General features: G+C 46.4%; 1 protein-coding gene across 2 annotated transcripts in view; it reads left to right on the top strand.

The window, feature by feature from the left end:
* Window positions 1–18,334, top strand: part of c28h10orf71 (chromosome 28 C10orf71 homolog) — a 117,603-nt gene that overhangs the window by 29,003 nt on the left and 70,266 nt on the right. The window contains exons 1-2 of one of the 2 annotated variants that reach the window (XM_072491721.1): window positions 11,013–11,148; window positions 11,239–11,348. The gene's annotated coding sequence lies outside the window, so the exon portion shown is untranslated. Of the gene's footprint in view, window positions 1–11,012; window positions 11,149–11,238; window positions 11,349–18,334 lie in introns of those variants that run through there. The other variant, XM_072491722.1, reaches the window with a different exon arrangement.

Below are 18,334 nucleotides of genomic sequence, written 5' to 3'. Positions count from 1 at the left end.
TTTCCTACGGGTGCTCCGGTTTCCTCCCACATTCCAAAGGCGTGCAGGTTAGGTGGATTGGCTGTGCTAAATTGCCCTTAGTGTCCAAAAAGCTTAGGAGGGGTTATTGGGTTACGGGGATAGGGTGGAAGTGAGGGCTTAAGTGGGTCGGTGCAGACTCGATGGGCCGAATGGCCTCCTTCTGTTCTGTATGTTCTATGGTTGAAATCCTCCTTTCCAAAATTTTCTCGCACAGGAGCAAAAAGGAAGACGGGGATTTGGATCGGGTTGTTGTTTAGTCCGGTGACGATTAAGCAATGTTGAGGGCTAGGTCTGGCCTAACCAAGTTGGGTTGGAATGCAGATAGCTTCAAAAACCCTTTGAAAACCGTGTCATGCTTTTCAAATCGGCTGTGAGATCGCGGTATTCAACTTGAATAGTCTTCACAACCGATAAATGCAAACCCATGACAATGATAACTAATCGGTGGTTGGGTTATTGCGCCAATTATCACTTGCGCCTGACCAACTCACCGTTAATTCAATTAACCCTCTTTGGAATGATGAAAGCGCTCCTCCCGAATAGGATTAACAGTGATTGCTTCCAGTTAAACATTCAGTCTTCATGAGTTTGGCAACAAAATTGTTTGCACATTATTTCCCTTGTCATAAGGTCAGTGTGGACATGGCCACTGTTATTGGCCAACTATTCTGGGGCAGTAAACGGAGTAACTGCATCCTTGGAGGTCACGACCTCCGATCCACTCGGGCGCTAAGAGAGAAAGGCCGGAATTTCCCCGCGGACGGAATCTTCTTGTCCCGCTGTTGGACAATCCATCACCGCAGGTTTCCTGGTGGCACCGGGGGGGGGGGGGGGGGGGGGGTGGCATACAACGGGAAACCCTGTTGACAGCGGCGGGTCCAAGAGAGCCCGCCGCACGCCAATGGGGGGGGGGGGGGTGCTTCTGCCACCGCAAAATACGTTTCACGGGACGTGGGAACTCCCGCCCAGAGAATACACCAGGTGAGGAGGCGAGAGAATTCGTAGAAGAGGGGCCTAGATCAGCAGGTAGGAAGGACCTGCTTCCCCGACTGAGAGGTCAATTGCCGGGGGACATTTGGATTTAAGGTGATTGGTAGAGGGATGAGAGAGGGCACGAGGACACCCCCAGAGGGTGGTGGGCGGCAGGGATTCATTGTCCAAATTGAGACAACGGTTCTCAACTCATTTACAGCACCTGAGGTGCCATAAACGTGCTGGAAAGTGAGATTGAGTTTCTTTTCTTCCCTCTTCTTTGGCCGGCACACACACGATGGGCCGAGTGGCCTATTTCTGCACCGTAACCTTCCCATGGTTTAATGTACGTCAGCAACCGAGTCTCGAATAACCTTCAGCATCATTGTGAGGTAATTGAATCTCTTCCTGCCGTGTGTGGCAGTTCTTGGGTCACTGGAGGTTGAGCTGACTGTATATGCTGCCTTCATCCTGACAGCCGGTACCACTCCCTCCTGCGGCTCCCAGCCCTGAATGCATATCGTGCTGCCCTTTCCAGCCTTCACCTCTGCATCTCTGCAGATGCACAGGGAAATATCTGGATCCTTTCAACCTCTGGTCCTCCTGAGGCCACTGCTGCCTCTACTATCTTGTCCAAAATTACCTTCGGCTGGAAGTGATTGGAACCTTTTAAAGGTAACCCAGAACTTTGTTCCCAGCCTCAGTGAGCAAATATAGGGTGGGTTTTAGGCCCCCAAGTCACTTCACGTGACAGAACAGGGTTTCAGAAGGGGTCAAAGGTGGACATACATAATAGACGGGCAGGAACAAAGAACAAAAGAACATACAGTGCAGAAGGAAGCCATTCGGCCCATCAAGTCTGCATCGACCCACTTAAGCCCTCACTTCCACCCTATCCCCATAACCCAATAACCCCTCCAAACCATTTTGGTCACTAAGGGCAATTTAGCATGGCCAATCCACCTAACCTGCACGTCTTTGGACTGTGGGTGGAAATCGAAGCACCAGGAGGAAACCCACGCAGACACGGGGAATGTGATTCCTTCTCTTGCAGTTGATGCTTTCTCTCCCTCTCTCCGTAGAGAGTAGACAATGTTGTCACCGTGGATTGACACTGAGGAAACTGAAGAAAGGTCCAGTTGGCCCCTCAGGCTCGTCCCACACTGATGGTGGCATTATAAGTAAACCAGGCTCAATCGGGGTCACATACTCTGGACGATTGGGGTGGTTTTATATTGTAATGCTCTGGAACCACGCAGCTGTGAACTCAATGGAAGAGGAAGAATCCCAATCATCATCTTTCTAGACAGTAGGTGGGCTTAAAGCTGGAGTTCTAGACTGAGTGTGATGGTCTAGAATTAATTTGTTCTTGAAAAACACAATCATTAGAAATTAGGAAACCGTGGACCATTTTTGAGAGAGAATTGTCTTGTAGTTCACATTCTCTCCTCTCCTGACACTCAACATCCGGGGATGCGAATTCAGAGGTGACCTGTCAATTGGTCAGCCATCGTGAGGTCGCATTTAGATGGTGCACCATTGAGTCAAGTGGAGTTAGCACCTAGAAAACCTTCTCCATGGAGAAGGTTCCATGCTCTGTGCCCAAGGTCTGATTTACCATAATCCTTGGAAAATTAGGGGTGATTTTGGTTGAATACTTTAGGTGTTACGAGGTGAAGAGATGGTCAAGGTGGGATCGTAAGCCAACTTCACCTTCATTTCACACAGAATGCTATCTTGGCAAAGGTACTGAAGTCATAACAATCTACGTAACAGTCCCGCCCAACCTCCCTCCCTCCCCCCGAGGATTGTTACCAGGGTTGATTGACAATAATTAAGCTGCCTGCTGGCACTCATTTTAGTGATTATTGCTTCATTTAACGACGTCTCCTTACAGTGACCAACTGGACAGGAGCAAACATGTAATTGCCGAGGATTTTGAGTGCTCCTTAAAGGTACACCATCTTTTCCTGTTCACTGGCTGCTGGAGGTTTGAAGAGGAATTTTGAGGGACACCAGGAGTCTTTCTTGGACACTTTGTCAAGTCTTCACCAACCATCGATGACCATTTATTCTAGAAATTATCTGAGGACTTCACCTGAAAAGAGTGCCATGCTACTTGACTTTATAGGAGGCACTAAAGGAATCACCAGGAGAGTAGGAGTACTTGGCCATCAGCATCTTATTAAGTGCTCCCCCCTTGGTCTGCAGGGGGGATGGGAAGTGGACATGGGACCAGGCAGAGCATCAAAATCGGTAGGAGGAACATGAGAGTGAAGTGGACTGCTTCCCACTGTGGAATCTCCTCCTCCTCCGATCTCCTCACCAGCACTTCCAGTGTCACGTCTGAGAACCTGAGTTCATATTCATGTCCCTGTGGCAGCCACCAGACTCCACATCTTCAGAGGAAGAGGGTACAAGGAACCTAGACAGAGTGCTCCAGGATAATTGCAGCAAATCAGCACTTGCGTGCTAAGCCTGATATAAATCTGAATAAGTCACTGATTTATTGCCTCCAGGCAATTTCACATCATGGTAATCAGCATTAAAACCATAAAATGTGTGCGAAAACGGAACTTTTAGAGAGGTGCAACTTATTAGTACATCAACCCTCTACAAAAATAACCTCCTTTCAACAAATCAAAATTGAATTTTAGGATCTTTAAGGCAGTCCTATGTCTTGAAACATTCTTATTATTAATCCTTTGCTTTGCCGCAAAGGTATTTTGCACTTTATTTTCTCATTCCTTCCTCAATAAACTGCGCTAATAACTGCGGATGATGTGGATGCTGCACTGTTGCAGGCGTCACGCAACCTCCAAGTCATCCGAAGAAACCGGAAACAACTGTACGAGTCATGTAAATACCATGGCTACAAGAGTCTGTGCAGAGTCTGCACATCCTCCCCGTGTGTGCGTGGGTTTCCTCCGGGTGCTCCGGTTTCCTCCCACAGTCCAAAGATGTGCAGGTTAGGTGGATTGGCCATGATAAATTGCCCTTAGTGTCCAAAATTGCCCTTAGTGTTTAGATGAGGTTACTGGGTTATGGGGATAGGGTGGAGGTGTTGACCTTGGGTAGGGTGCTCTTTCCAAGAGCTGGTGCAGACTCAATGGGCTGAATGGCCTACTTCTGCACTGCAAATCCTATGATAATCTAAGAGCAGGTCAGAGGCTGGGATTCCTGTGACAAGTATTTCACCTCCTGAGTCCCCAAAGCCTGTTAACCATAGAAAGGTACAAGTCAAGCAGTGTGATGTAATACTCTCCACTTACCTGGATGTGAGCAGCTCTGACAACACTCAAGAAGCTCAACTAGGGGCAGCACGGTAGCACACGTGAATAGCACTGTGGCTTCACAGCGCCAGGGTCCCAGGTTCGATTCCCCGCTTGGGTCATTGTCTGTGCGGAGTCTGCACGTTCTCCCCATGTCTGCGTGGGTTTCCACCGGGTGCTCCGGTTTCCTCCCACAGCCCAAAGACATGCAGGTTAGGTGGATTGGCTATGATAAATTACCCTCAGTGACCAAAAAGGTTAGGAGGGGTTATTGGGTTACGGGGATAGGGTGGAAGTGAGGGCTTAAGTGGGTCGGTGCAAACTCGATAGGCCGAATGGCCTCCTTCATCACTGTATGTTCTGTGTTCTATGTTCTCGGAATTAGCAGCTCTCCTTGTGGGTACCCCTTCCACAAATATTCAATCCCTGCACCACCAACGCACAGTAGCAGCTGTGTGTGCCATCTACAAGGTGCACTGCAGAAATTCACCAAACTTCCTCAGGCAGCACCTTCCAGGGTATGAAAGCATATTGGATTGCCACTACTTACAGGATTAATCAGTTTTTAAGGAAACAAAACTGAAGGTAAAAGTCATTACAGACAAATCAATATTTGTTTGTTTTCTTTTACCATCAGTAATGTATCTATTTTAATCTGCTTAAATTTTCTGACTATGCGAGTGATCCAAAACCCAAAATGGCCACCTTTTTTGTCTTGTATGGCTAACCTTAGCCAATTCTGAGCTGGGTTCCTGCTGACACGTGTTCAGTTTTAAGGAGAAGGAATAATGATTAAGATCTGCTCCATCTTCAACAACCGTATCTCATGTTGATTGATTGATTGAATTATTGTTGAAGTACAGTGAAAAGTATTTTTCTGCAGCCACAGGAATATACACAGACAAAAGAATAACCAAGAGAGTACATTGACAGATGGTACATCAACAAACAGTGATTGGTTACAGTGCGGAACAAGGGGCCACACAAAGCAAATACATGAGCAAGAGCAGCATAGGGCATCGTGAATCGTGTTCTTACAGGGAACTGATCAGTCTGAGGGGGAGTCGTTGAGGAGTCTAGTACAAAGAACAAAGAAATGTACAGCACAGGAACAGGCCCTTCGGCCCTCCAAGCCCGTGCCGATCATGCTGCCCGACTAAACTACAATCTTCTACACTTCCTGGGTCCGTATCCTTCTATTCCCATCCTATTCATATATTTGTCAAGATGCCCCTTAAATGTCCCTATCGTCCCTGCTTCCACCACCTCCTCCGGTAGCAAGTTCCAGGCACCCACTACCCTCTGCGTAAAAAATTTGCCTCGTACATCTACTCTAAACCTTGCCCCTCTCACCTTAAACCTATGCCCCCTAGTAATTGATCCCTCTACCCTGGGGAAAAGCCTCTGACTATCCACTCTGTCTATGCCCCTCATAATTTTGTATACCTCTATCAGGTCTCCCCTCGACCTCCTTCGTTCCAGTGAGAACAAACCGAGTTTATTCAATCGCTCCTCATAGCTAATGCCCTCCATACCAGGCAACATTCTGGTAAATCTCTTCTGCACCCTCTCTAAAGCCTCCACATCCTTCTGGTAGTGTGGCGACCAGAATTGAACACTCTCCTCCAAGTGTGGCCTAACTAAGGTTCTATACAGCTGCAACATGACTTGCCAATTCTTATACTCAATGCCCCGGCCAATGAAGGCAAGCATGCCGTATGCTTTCTTGACTACCTTCTCCACCTGTGTTGCCCCTTTCAGTGACCTGTGGACCTGTACTCCTAGATCTCTTTGACTTTCAATACTCGAGGGTTCTACCATTCACTGTATATTCCCTACCTGCATTAGACCTTCCAAAATGCATCACCTCACATTTGTCCGGATTAAACTCCATCTGCCATCTCTCCGCCCAAGTCTCCAGACAATCTAAATCCTGCTGTATCCTCCGACAGTCCTCATCGCTATCCGCAATTCCACCAACCTTTGTGTCGTCTGCAAACTTACTAATCAGACCAGTTAAATTTTCCTCCAAATCATTTATATATACTACAAAGAGCAAAGGTCCCAGCACTGATCCCTGTGGAACACCACTGGTCACAGCCCTCCAATTAGAAAAGCATCCCTCCATTGCTATTCTCTGCCTTCTATGGCCTAGCCAGTTCTGTATCCACCTTGCCAGCTCACCCCTGATCCCGTGTGACTTCACCTTTTGTACTAGTCTACCATGAGGGACCTTGTCAAAGGCCTTACTGAAGTCCATATAGACAACATCTACTGCCCTACCTGCATCAATCATCTTAGTGACCTCCTCGAAAAACTCTATCAAGTTAGTGAGACACGACCTCCCCTTCACAAAACCGTGCTGCCTCTCACTAATACGAAGAAACCTGTTCCTATGTCTGGATGTACGGGTCTTCAGACTTCTGTATCTTCTGCCTGATGGAAGGGTCTGGAAGAGGGCAAAGCCTGGGTGGGGGGGGGGTCTCTGATAATGCGGTCTGCCTTCCTGAGGCAGCGGGCGGTGTAGACAGAATTAACGGGAGAGTGGCAAGCTTGTGTGATGCGTTGGGCTGGGTTCACGACTCACTGCAGTTTCTTGCGATCTGTTGTACAATCACGGAGCAGCGGTGGTAAATTTAGAATGTCTGCCTCATTCTAATGGAAGGAACATGTGCCAAGCAGCAGTGGGAACCTAAGAGCGGAGGAAAGATATTTAAGCTGTGGAAGAAGAATACGAGTTGTACATTTTTGTTTTGTACTGCATAGCCTCACGCAGGGATGATACATGAGGATTAACTGGAGATTATCACCTTCGAACAGAGGAGTGGAGCTCAGTTTAAAAAAGAATGAGCAGGAATATGATCCAATCAGTTAGTCAGTTGTCATAACCAGACTGACCACAGATATGATATGATTTGTTCATAAGCTCTTCAGGTTCCTTCAGCTGTCTCTCTCTGTCATTCCTCTGTTCGTCTTTTCGCACAGTTAATCCAACCATCCCGACTTCGGTTTATCTGTCACCTCAGCTCGGCCCACTCCCTCATCCAGTGACGCTACTCTTCGGCCACAAAGGAAAAGGCCTGCATTTATATGGCGCCTTGCGAGGCTTCAGGACATCCCAGAGCACTCCACAGCTGATGAGGTGCTTCTGAAGAGTTGGGACTGTTGTAAGGCAGGAAATGTGGCAGGCAATATGGGTGGCACAGTAGCACAGTGGTTAGCACTGTTGCTTCACTGCGCCAGAGTCTCAGGTTCGATTTCCGGCTCGGGTCACTGTCTGTGCGGAGTCTGCCCGTGTCTTCGTTGGTTGCCTCCGGGTGCTCCGGTTTCCTCCCACAAGTCCCGAATAACGTGCTGTTAGGTAATTTGGACTTTCTGAATTCTCCCTCTGTGTTCTCGAACAGGCGCCGGAGAGTGGCGACAAGGGGATTTTCACGCTAACTTCATTGCAGTGTTAATGTAAGCCTACTTGTGACACTAATAAAGATTATTATTACAACTTGCACACAGCAAGGTTTCATGAACACACTCAATAAAGAAGCACAACTTGAAAACTTCCCGATCTCGGTGCACCCAGTGCGGACAGCTCCTCATGGGCCTGCTCCTGGGCCTAGCCAAGCTGGCCATTAATAGTTCCAGGCATCGGGCGGTCGAGGGAGTCAACCGTCCCTGCAACAATTTGTTGCCTGCCCCTCTACCGCAGCATGTTTGCTGCCAGGTATCCCTGGAAAAAGTGCACGGAGTATAATCTATCAAAATCTTTCAGCCATGGCATTGCGTCCTTTTCCCTTCATCAGACAGAGAACCCAGCTGGTACAAACCATCTGTTACTTCCTCCTTCACACCACCGAGCTTTAGTTTGCTGACTTCACCCCTCTGGGCCTTTCCTCATATGTAAGCTCAGTTGGAAAGCTGATACTGAGCAACCACCACTTTGACATCTAACTTCTAATTCACCATAATTAAAGCATCGAAGATCGAATGAAAATGGTATCTGAATAGTACATTTTCTTTTAGTAGGTCCTGACACCTCTATAGGTGTCCCTACTTTCCATTATCCTGCTCATTATATAGTCGGAAACAGAGTGAGGAAATGAGATAAAAGTATAATTCAAATGAGCTCCTGACTCCACTTGGAACCATTGTAAACATTTTCATTCAAAACATTGTATACATCTCTTTCCACATTTGATAATCTTTCCACCGAATCTATTGAATCGCAGCAACCCCTTTATTATATGTATGAGTTTGTAGAAAGCCTCGAGGCGCAGTTCACTAGTATCATCCAAGATTGAGGATTTCAAAGATTTGAAACCCTCTACTTGAAGAATTTGTTCCTCATCTCAGCCCCAAAAGGCCGACCCCTTATCCCGAGACGTTGGCTTCTAGTTCGGGAAACAGTCTTTTGTTGGCAAAGAATGATGTGTGGCAATTGGAAGATGTTAGGAAAATTGGATTATAAACGTAGTGGGCAATTTAAGGGTTAGAAGCCTGGGGTTAAAATGTGTCTGTTTAAAACAAATTCTGTTTTGCAGGGCCTGGTTTTTTTTTTTTAAAGCAGCCAGCAGGTGCAATTGAGGGAGGAATGTGTTTTACAGTCTAGGCTAATGGACTGTGGTTTGCCTGGGGAGGTCCCTGGGGCGTTGTGCTTTGCAGCTGGCAGAGATAAGTTGTTTTTTCAGCTTGGGGAGATGAGGTCATTGCTGGGTGGAGCCAAGGAAGGCAGAGAGACATTTTAGAAGCATTAGAGAGGCAATTGGAGGAGGAACTTTGGAGAGAGGAGTTGAATTCTGATTTGCCTGACGCTGAGTCCACAATTCCCCCATAGTAAGATAGTTTGAGAGCTGTATGTTTGCTTTCTTGGTGTTTAATGGGAAACAAACAAGGTAATGATCAATAAATAAGCTAGGAAAACTGAAACCAACTCCTTTTAAGGGATGGGTGTGTGTCACTAAACCCCTATCCCGCTGTTCTTAGTCAGAAGACGTGGTCCCTCAAACATCATGGTCTAACTCTAGGCTATGTCCCATTGTTCTGTCCTCCCCTACCAGAGAAAATGGTGTCTTTCTCTCTCTATCCTATCGAATCCTTGAACCCTATTTAATGACTTAGGTTGCCCCTTAATTCTTTATACTGAAGGCGTGCATTTCTGTGGGAATTTTCCTACTCATCTGACACATTTTCACAGAAGACATATGGAAATACTGGAAAAAACGTAACAAACACGACATCTGTGGCAAACAGGTGAGAGAATCCTCAAAGAAATTCATCCCCATAGTCCAATTTATATGGGTAGGGAACAACTAAAATTAGCCGATATTACGTCCATTCAACCCAAGTTCCACTTTGCTCTTCCTCCAGACCTTCATCAATGCATTCCCTCTTTCTACCCCTCGACGGTGACTTCAAACAGTAAAGTTCCATTTAGTGACATTGCCTCCTCAATTCCTCAGCCTCTCCATCTTCCACACCTCCTTTAAGGGCCTTTTTTAAACCCACCTCTTTGAGCTTTTGCTCACCTCTTCTTTGGTTCAACCCATGTCTTCCTTGAGCCACAATGAAGCATCTTCGGGACATTTATCCAAAGGTACTACTGCCTAAATGAAACTTGTTTATTCTCAGTCTCAACTGCTGTTCAGTAAAAAAAGATTTGGGACTGCCATTGATATTTGGGAGCTGAAGCAGCCTGTGATTATAACTCTGTCACAGAGATCTAGGAGTGGATAAATTCATAGCTGCTTTCTTTCATGAATCACTGGCTGATGTCTCATCATTTTCGGTCTTCCCACCCTACCCCATAGTCCTACAGCCCATGTGTGACTGTCCATCAACTTGCACTCTGAGATCACTATACCAAGGGCCCTGGGGAACTTAGTCACTGTATCCATCGCCTATTATAGTATTGCTTGTCTGCATATAAGGCTATGGGGGTGGGGTGGGGGGGGATTACTAGACTAAGCAGAGAACTGGAAAGTGTGCCGTTCTCTTACTTGAGATACCCTGAGCACGTCTTCTGGCCTTCTTAGCTGAGAGGTAAGTGTCTGAAACTTCAAGACAACTTGCCCCGTAAGTTCAATTCTACTCTGAATTGCCCCAGATGACTGCACAGCACACACAGGAGATTACTCTGAAGTTTCGCTCTCAAAAAACTGAGTTGGTCCAGAAAGATTACCAAGATTACAAAATGCATTGTTGATGTCAGTCATCTGAATCAGAAGGCCAACGGTCTGATATTAAATGCCCAGCACAAGCGAAAAGCAACGATGGCAGAATAATGGGATTTACTGGATCAAAGCACAACACAAAATCACTCCTTGTTAACCTTGAGTCCCTAATTCGCAGCAAGGTGACACAGCGATGACCTGCATTGGAAAAGTCAGATCTTGTCCCTGTAGATGACTGTTATACTGGCAAAGGTAATGACCACACTTATTTTGACCTGATGATGCAACGCTTCTATTTATGGGACCTAGAAAATCAATCAAGGATCAAATGCGCTGCCCTGGCTTTGATTCCTCCCAATGTGTGCGGAAACATGTTATTTGGAAAGTAAAAGCACATTCCGATCAAAAGCATTTCTTATGCTTTTAGGGGGGGACTTCAGATTGTTTCAGCTGCAGCCCGAGGCATTCATTCTAGAAGATAGAGTAAGTAGCCCGTCAAAATAACTACCCAAATATAAAAATAGCTGACCCGCCTGTTTGTTACATCTGAGTGATACCCGACACTGACAGTATCGCAATGCATGTGCTCGCTTCCCCATCTCATCAACTCTTTTTTGGTTTCTGCTTTCCTAGAGTCTATTTAAGTACCTCTTACTGACCCTGACTCCCCCTGCAATTTTTCAGTCCCTGCCCGTGGATCGCACAAGATTCTTCAAGAGGTCTGTCGAGTACCTTTCTTTCGAAATGATTTTTAAGTGTGGTAAGATGGCACAGAAAGACTAACACAAATCACTTGCTTTTCACCACAGCTGCCCTGAACTGTATGAAAAGCATTCCTAGGTCACCAGTTAGCACAAACTGAGGAAGAATCTGGAATGCAAGTACTTCAATTGCGACCAGAAAAACGAATACAGTGATGGTAAGTTTAACCTCTCTTTGTACTCATCAAATTTTTTTTACAATCTGCCTAATTCTAAGGTGTAAATATATCAAACCTGAGTTGTAAACAAAAATAACTGGGTACAATTAATTGGGTTCATGATCAAGAGTCCAGTAGATTGTGCAATTTTTGAGTATTCATTTTGAATGAAGAGTTTCCCCTTGCTGAATGTGCCAAGTATAAATGAAAAATTAAATGAAATCGTTTATTGTCACAAGTAGGCTTCAAATGAAGTTATTGTGAAAAGCCCCTAGTCGCCACATTCCGGTGCCTGTTCCGGGAGGCTGGTACGGGAATTGAACCCGTGCTGCTGGCCTGCCTTGGTCTGCTTTCAAAGCCAGCGATTTAGCCCTGTGCGAAACCAGCCCCTCCTGTGCTAAACCAGCCCCTTTAATGGGAAAGCATAGATGGGTAAATGATTTCCGATCTTTATTGACCGTTCCCAAGTGTTACTTAAGCTATGTCATGTCTGGTCTTGGAGACCTTGGTCATCTTGCAGAGGGGCTATGCCGAATGTGCCATTGGCAGCGGAAGAACTCAGAGCCACTGTCTGAGAAAGGTCTGAGTGACAGCTGTCAACTGTGAGCTGCTTGGCTGAAATAAAAATGTGCCCGCTTCATTTCATTATTGCAGACAAGTTATGCGCTTGTGCATTTGCTTATCGCTAATAACTAACTCAGACCGTTTGTACCATATTACCAATAAAAGCAGATTTTCAGTTTGCATAGACAAGTTGATAGAGAAGCCTTTGGTGGTTATTGGCGAAAGGCAACGCTTACGTCTAGCTGTGAACATCAACACAATTATGATTTTAATGTCAAAAATTAGCAATGTCTCTGTTGAGCCAGCCTTTAGTTCATTCGACTGGTGATGGAGGGTCTCTATGTTGCTTAAACGTTTATAGCAAGTTGCTGAATGCTTTGGACAGCAGGAGCTACCTATTGTCAGGCATGAGGTGCATAATTATGTGGGTCAGCGTGGGGGTAAAGGGTAGGGATGTGCCCTCAGCTGGGTATCTCATAATACAAACATCTTGTTCTATGGTTTTAAGCCAACTGTTCAGGTACTTCCACAATATCCTATAGGCTCACATGATATTGGTCTCCACTGTTAGTGACATGGCTTCTTTGTCCAAATAAGTTCTCACAGAATTACAAAATTACTATGTTGCAGAATGAGGCCATTCAGTCCATTGCATCTGCACCGGCTCTCCCAACGAGCATCGTGACTTTGTGCCATTCCCCCAAACCCCTGCACATTATTTCCATTCAAACAATCATCTCAGGCCCTTTGAGTGCCTCGATTGAACCTGCCTCCCCCACACTTCCAGGCAGCACATTCCAGACACCAAACCACCCGTTGTCTGAAAAGGTTTTAATTTTATGTTCACCTGATGTGCATCATTTGGTAACACGTTCTGTAATCTCCCTTAAAAACCCTGTCCAAATACAGGTCTATGGGTTGATCATTATCAACACTTGTGTTTGTTTACGTTCAGGTGTAGACAATTTGCAACACTCCATATTCTCAATGGCCAATGGCAACGAAAACCGATAAAATTAACGCTGATCTATAACTCCCGATGTTAAGACAATAGAAGCAAAAGCTATCCTTACTTGGAGCATTGCCAAGACCACCCTGACTTGTGAACAGTTAGATTCTTGTTTTGTTTGGAATCAAGAACACACTTATAGTTTCGGCAGATGTTCTTCTGATTCTTTCAGTCTGTTAATCAAGAGGTTGAACTCCAGTGTGAGATTTGCTGCGTGATGAGAACGAGGATGTCTGTGATGTCCTTTGCAAGACAGGGCTAAGATCAAACTACAGGGAACCTGTGGTACTTGTAAATCTGGAACCTTGCGGAAAGTCTAAACAGTTATGATCTCCAAATAGAGAAGGAATTTATTGTCTTTTGTACAGTGTATTGGCACAAGCTGCAACTATATATTGCATTCCAATGCTATGAAAACATAGGCCTTTTTTTTAGCATTGCTTAACTTTGTTCTTCCCTTATTACGTGACCCTTTGTCAATTATGTGAACACTTTAAAAAATAATCTTTTAATAATCTTTATTGTCACAAGTACGCTTATATTAACACTGCAATGAAGTTACTGTGAAAAGCCCATTCTCGCCACATTCCCGCGCCTGTTCGGGTACACGGAGGGAGAATTCAGAATGTCCAAATTACCTAACAGCACGTCTTTCGGGACTTATGGGAGGAAACCGGAGCACCCGGAATAAACCCATGCAGACATGGGAGAACATGCAGACTCCACACAGACAGTGACCCAAGCCGGGAATTGAACCCGGGACCCTGGCACTCTGAAACAACAGCGCTAATCACTATTCTACCGCACCGTCCATCTTCTGCCATATGTTCAAATGGACTTTTCCCATTCGCAACAGACTGGCGTTTAAAAGTTTGAGTTCTTGAACTGGAAGTTGGGTCAGTAAACTGCATGGTTAACCACGGTGAAGGTGGGTACGGAGACAGCAACCAATCAGCCAGCACAATTTGAATCAATCTGACCGTTGGTGAGCCTGACCAATCTGACTCAAACCACGAGGTGCCATCCAGTTGGAGGGACCGAAACTTGTGGAACAAATCAGCTGGGCACTCTCTTTTTCAAATGTTGTGTGGTCAAGAGTTTTTCAAAGAGGTCACAAAGATGATTGATGCAGGTAAGGCAGTGGATGTTGTCTATATGGACTTCAGTAAAGCCTTTGACAAGGTCCCTCATGGCAGACTGGTACAAAAGGTGAAGTCACACAGGATCAGGGGTGAGCTGGCAAGATGGATACAGAACTGGCTAAGTCATAGAAGGCAGAGAGTAGCAATAGAAGCAATGCTTTCTGATTGGAGGACTGTGACTAGTGGTGTTCCGCAGGGATCAGTGCTGGGACCTTTGCTGTTCGTAGTATATATAAATGATTTGGAGGAAAATGTAACTGGTCTGATTAGTAAGTTTGCTGATGACACAAAGGTTGGTGGAATTGCGGATGGCAATGAGCACTGTCAGAGGATACAGCAGGGTTTAGATCATTTGGCGACTTGGGTGGAGAGATGGCAGATGGAGGTCACTGAAAGGTGCAACACAGGTGGAGAAGGTTGTCAAGAAGGCAAATGGCATGCTTGCATTCATTGGCCGGGGCATTGAGTATAAGAATTGGCAAATCATGTTGCAGCTGTATAGAACCTTAGTTAGGCCACACTTGGAGTATAGTGTTCAATTCTGGTCGCCACACTACCAGAAGGATGTGGAGGCTTTAGAGAGGGTGCAGAAGAGATTTACCAGAATGTTGCCCGGTATGGAGGGCATTAGCTATGAGGAGCGGTTGAATAAACTCGGTTTGTTCTCACTGGAACGACGGAGGTTGAGGGGCGACCTGATAGAGGTCTACAAAATTATGAGGGGCATAGACAGAGGGCATAGTCGGAGGCTTTTTCCCAGGGTAGAGGGGTCAATTACTAGGGGGCATAGGTTTAAGGTGCGAGGGGCAAGGTTTAGAGGAGATGTACGAGGTAAGTTTTTTACACAGAGGGTAGTGGGCGCCTGGAACTCGCTGCCGGAGGAGGTGGTGGAAGCAGGGACAATAGTGATGTTTAAGGGGCATCTTGACAAATACATGAATAGGATGGGAATAGATGGAAACTGACCCAGGAAGTGTAGAAGATTTTAGTTTGTAGCAGAGTGGTTAGCACAGTTGCTTCACAGCTCCAGAGTCCCAGGTTCGATTCCCGGCTTGGGTCACTGTCTGTGTGGAGTCTGCACTTTCTCCCCGTGTGTGCGTGGGTTTCCTCCGGGTGCTCCAGTTTCCTCCCACAGTCCAAAGATGTGCAGGTTAGGTGGATTGGCCATTCTAAATTGCCCTTAGTGTCCAAAAAGGTTAGGTTGGGTTACGGGGATAAAGGGGATAGGGTGGAGGAGTGGGGCTTAGGTAGGGTGCGCTTTCCAAGGGCCGGTGCAGACTCGATGAGCTGAATGGCCTCCTTCTGCACTGTAAATTCTATGAAATTCTATGAAATAAATCTAAATCTACCCAGGTCCACCCCACCCTATCCCCATTGGCATGCAGCCCAACCTGTGCATCGCTGGACACCTAAGGGCAATTTAGTAGCATCTTGCCTTCAAGGCCTATTTAGAGCATTGACCAGGTTTTTTTTTACATGTGGAGAGATGAATAGAATGGAATAGATTTCCAGTTTAGTAGTAAAGACAAATTGTTTAGAATTGTGGAAGAAGGAATTAAAATCAGGAAGCAAAATGGGGTTGTATTTTCCATGAGCAAGCTGGCATGTTTTGGACAAGGGGCATGTAAAGTAGACTGGATGCCCACCCCTCCATCTTCCCGCCCTCCTCTGAGGTCACCCTCATAAAACGGTGGGCGGGCGCCAAAATAGACAACCCGTCCACCACATTCAAATAAGTAATCAAGGGTCAATTAGACTTTTTATCAAGCCAAACATGTCCCCCACAATCTTCTGCTTGGCCTACACCAGACTAACCAGGTCCGTGGATCCATGGGCCTTTCTCCTCCTCCTGCAGCCCCAGCTTCGGCCTCTTGGGGCTGCTGTGACTGATGGCGTTGCCAGACGATTGGATTCGCCGGCAGATCCAGAGGGCAGGACACCCCTCCTCACTGAGGGGCGGAGGTCCCATGGCCCTCATTTAGTCACCCGTGGCGCTTTACGGTTGTGGGGGCAGGTCAGCGTGAGGACGTTTGCTCCCCAGCAACTTTGTTTCCAGCGGGTTTAGGGAGCCATCCAACCGCCCACCTGCCCGCCCCTTAATATTCAGCGGATTTTCTTTCTGGTTAGGAGAATAAAGATGGGCTGAATGGCTTGCCTCCTCTGTTCGCAACTTGTGATTTTGAACTCTAAGGCTGTAATTTGTCCTTTTATTTTCGCCTGACAGCGGGTTATGATTTCTGTGCCGTTGCTAAACATTTCTATTGAGTTGTCTTTCTGGGTCCCAACAACCCAGGGGGTAAATGCAATACTTATGAGTTCAAACAGACCAGGGGGGGCTCTCCAGTATGTATCCAGTTGGCTAAACTTGACCAAGTATTTGGTGGGAATATTATAACTGGCCTTAGTCTCATCATAGAATAATAGAATGGCTACAGCACAGCAGGAGGCCATTCTGCCCATCGAGTCCATGCTCTGCATAACCAATCCAGCTACTTCCACTCCCCGCCACGCCCCGTAACCCTGAGAATCTTTTTACCTTCAAGAACTTACCTGGGGCAGTACGGTGATGCTGTGGGTAGCACTGCTGCCTCACGGCGCTGATGACCTGGGTTCGATCCTGGCCCCGGGTCGCTGTCCATGTGGAGTTTGCACATTCTCCCCGTGTGTGCTTGGGTCTCACCCCCACAACCCAAAGATGTGTAGGGTTGGTGGATTGGGCCCGCTAAATTGCCCCTGATGCATGATCAATGACCACTAAAGCGGGGTTGTAGTCCAACTGAAGGCTTTAATAAGCTAGATGTTTCCCCCAGCAGCTCAGGTACAGAATGAAGGCTGCTGGGGCGGCACGGGCTCTTATACCCCACCTAGCAGGACGGAGCTACCATACATCCTAACCAATAGAAAGCACACAGTTTCCACCAATGGTGCTCCAGCCTATCAGGTACCGTAATACCTCTAATACCACAGCCCCTTAATTGGAATTTTTAAAAATAAAAAACTTACCTAACTACTTTTTGTAAGCAATGATTGAATTTGCCTCCACCACATTTCCAGGCTATCTAGCCTGCTTGTGTAAAGTTCCATAGGGTGGCTGGTGTCTGTGGAATTGGGTCGTACAGGGTTTGGCGTCCTGTAAAGGCAATTGGCGCAAAAGACTGTTGAAAGATCCTATCATGCCGAGGCAGCACTAATAGCTTGCTCAGAAGGTGTTCGCTCATTTGAAAGTGAGATGAGGAGAATTGTTTTCTCTCAGAGGGCGGTGACTCTTTGGAACTCTCTTCCTCAAAAGGCGGTGGATGCAGAATATTTGAATACCTTTAAGGCAGAGCTAGATAGATTTGTGATTAGCAAGGGGGTGAAAGGTTATCGGGGTCAGCAGGAATGTGGGGTTGAGGTTACAATCAGGTCAGCATGATCTTATTGAATGGCGGAGCGGGTCCGAGGGTCCTAGGGGCCTACTCCTGCTCCTAATTCATATGTTTGCTTGTTCGTAAGCCTCCATTAGGCTGGATATGTACTGCTAACTCAGACCAGTGTGAGGCAACCTTCTGGATTACGTGTGCTCAGAAATTAGATTGGGTGGAGGCTTCCGGTGGCGACCATAGAGGAGTAGGTCGCACATTCGATAGCTCCCGCCCGGAACGGACTTTCGGACCTTTTTTCCTGACGTTTCTCGGACTTTAGGGGATAGATCGGTGCAGTGGGCAATATTAAGAAGGATTCCCCCTCCGATGTATGGCTAATTGGACTGGAAGTGGCCGTGTGAAAAGACTCAGCCTGGATAGAGTGAAGCAGTCGGAGCTGGAGAACAGGTCCAGGAGGCAGAACATAAGGATTGTTGGTCACGCACGAACACCGGCATTTTTACTTTGAGGCACCGGACGATGTATGGTCATTTATTAAAGAAAAGAAGTTGGAAGCATCTTAAAGGACACTTAAGTCTCAAAGAAGTTATGTGACGGCGGTTTGTAATCTGTGTAATTAATCGGTTCAAATAAGATTGTATGTAGTCCTGGGTTAAGTATTGGGCTGGGGTGGTGGTTTGAGGGTGCTTTGTTTTTGCAGGGATTTGTTGCGGAGGGGGGAGGGGGCCCCGAAGTTGGTGCTATTCTGTGGGAGGTTGGGTCTTGTTTCAAGCAATTGTTTCTTCATTGGTTTATATTAATTTCTTTTACTTGAGGTTGTTGACTTCCTGGGGAATGCAATGTTGTTAAATGGTTTATTCACATCAGGAGAGGGGTTCGAACAATAGGGAGCCAGACTGTTTGGCA

The sequence above is a fragment of the Scyliorhinus torazame genome, chromosome 28, assembly GCF_047496885.1.
Source record: "Scyliorhinus torazame isolate Kashiwa2021f chromosome 28, sScyTor2.1, whole genome shotgun sequence".
NCBI classification, from domain to species: Eukaryota; Metazoa; Chordata; class Chondrichthyes; order Carcharhiniformes; family Scyliorhinidae; genus Scyliorhinus; species Scyliorhinus torazame.
This window is presented reverse-complemented; position numbering and strand designations above follow the sequence as displayed.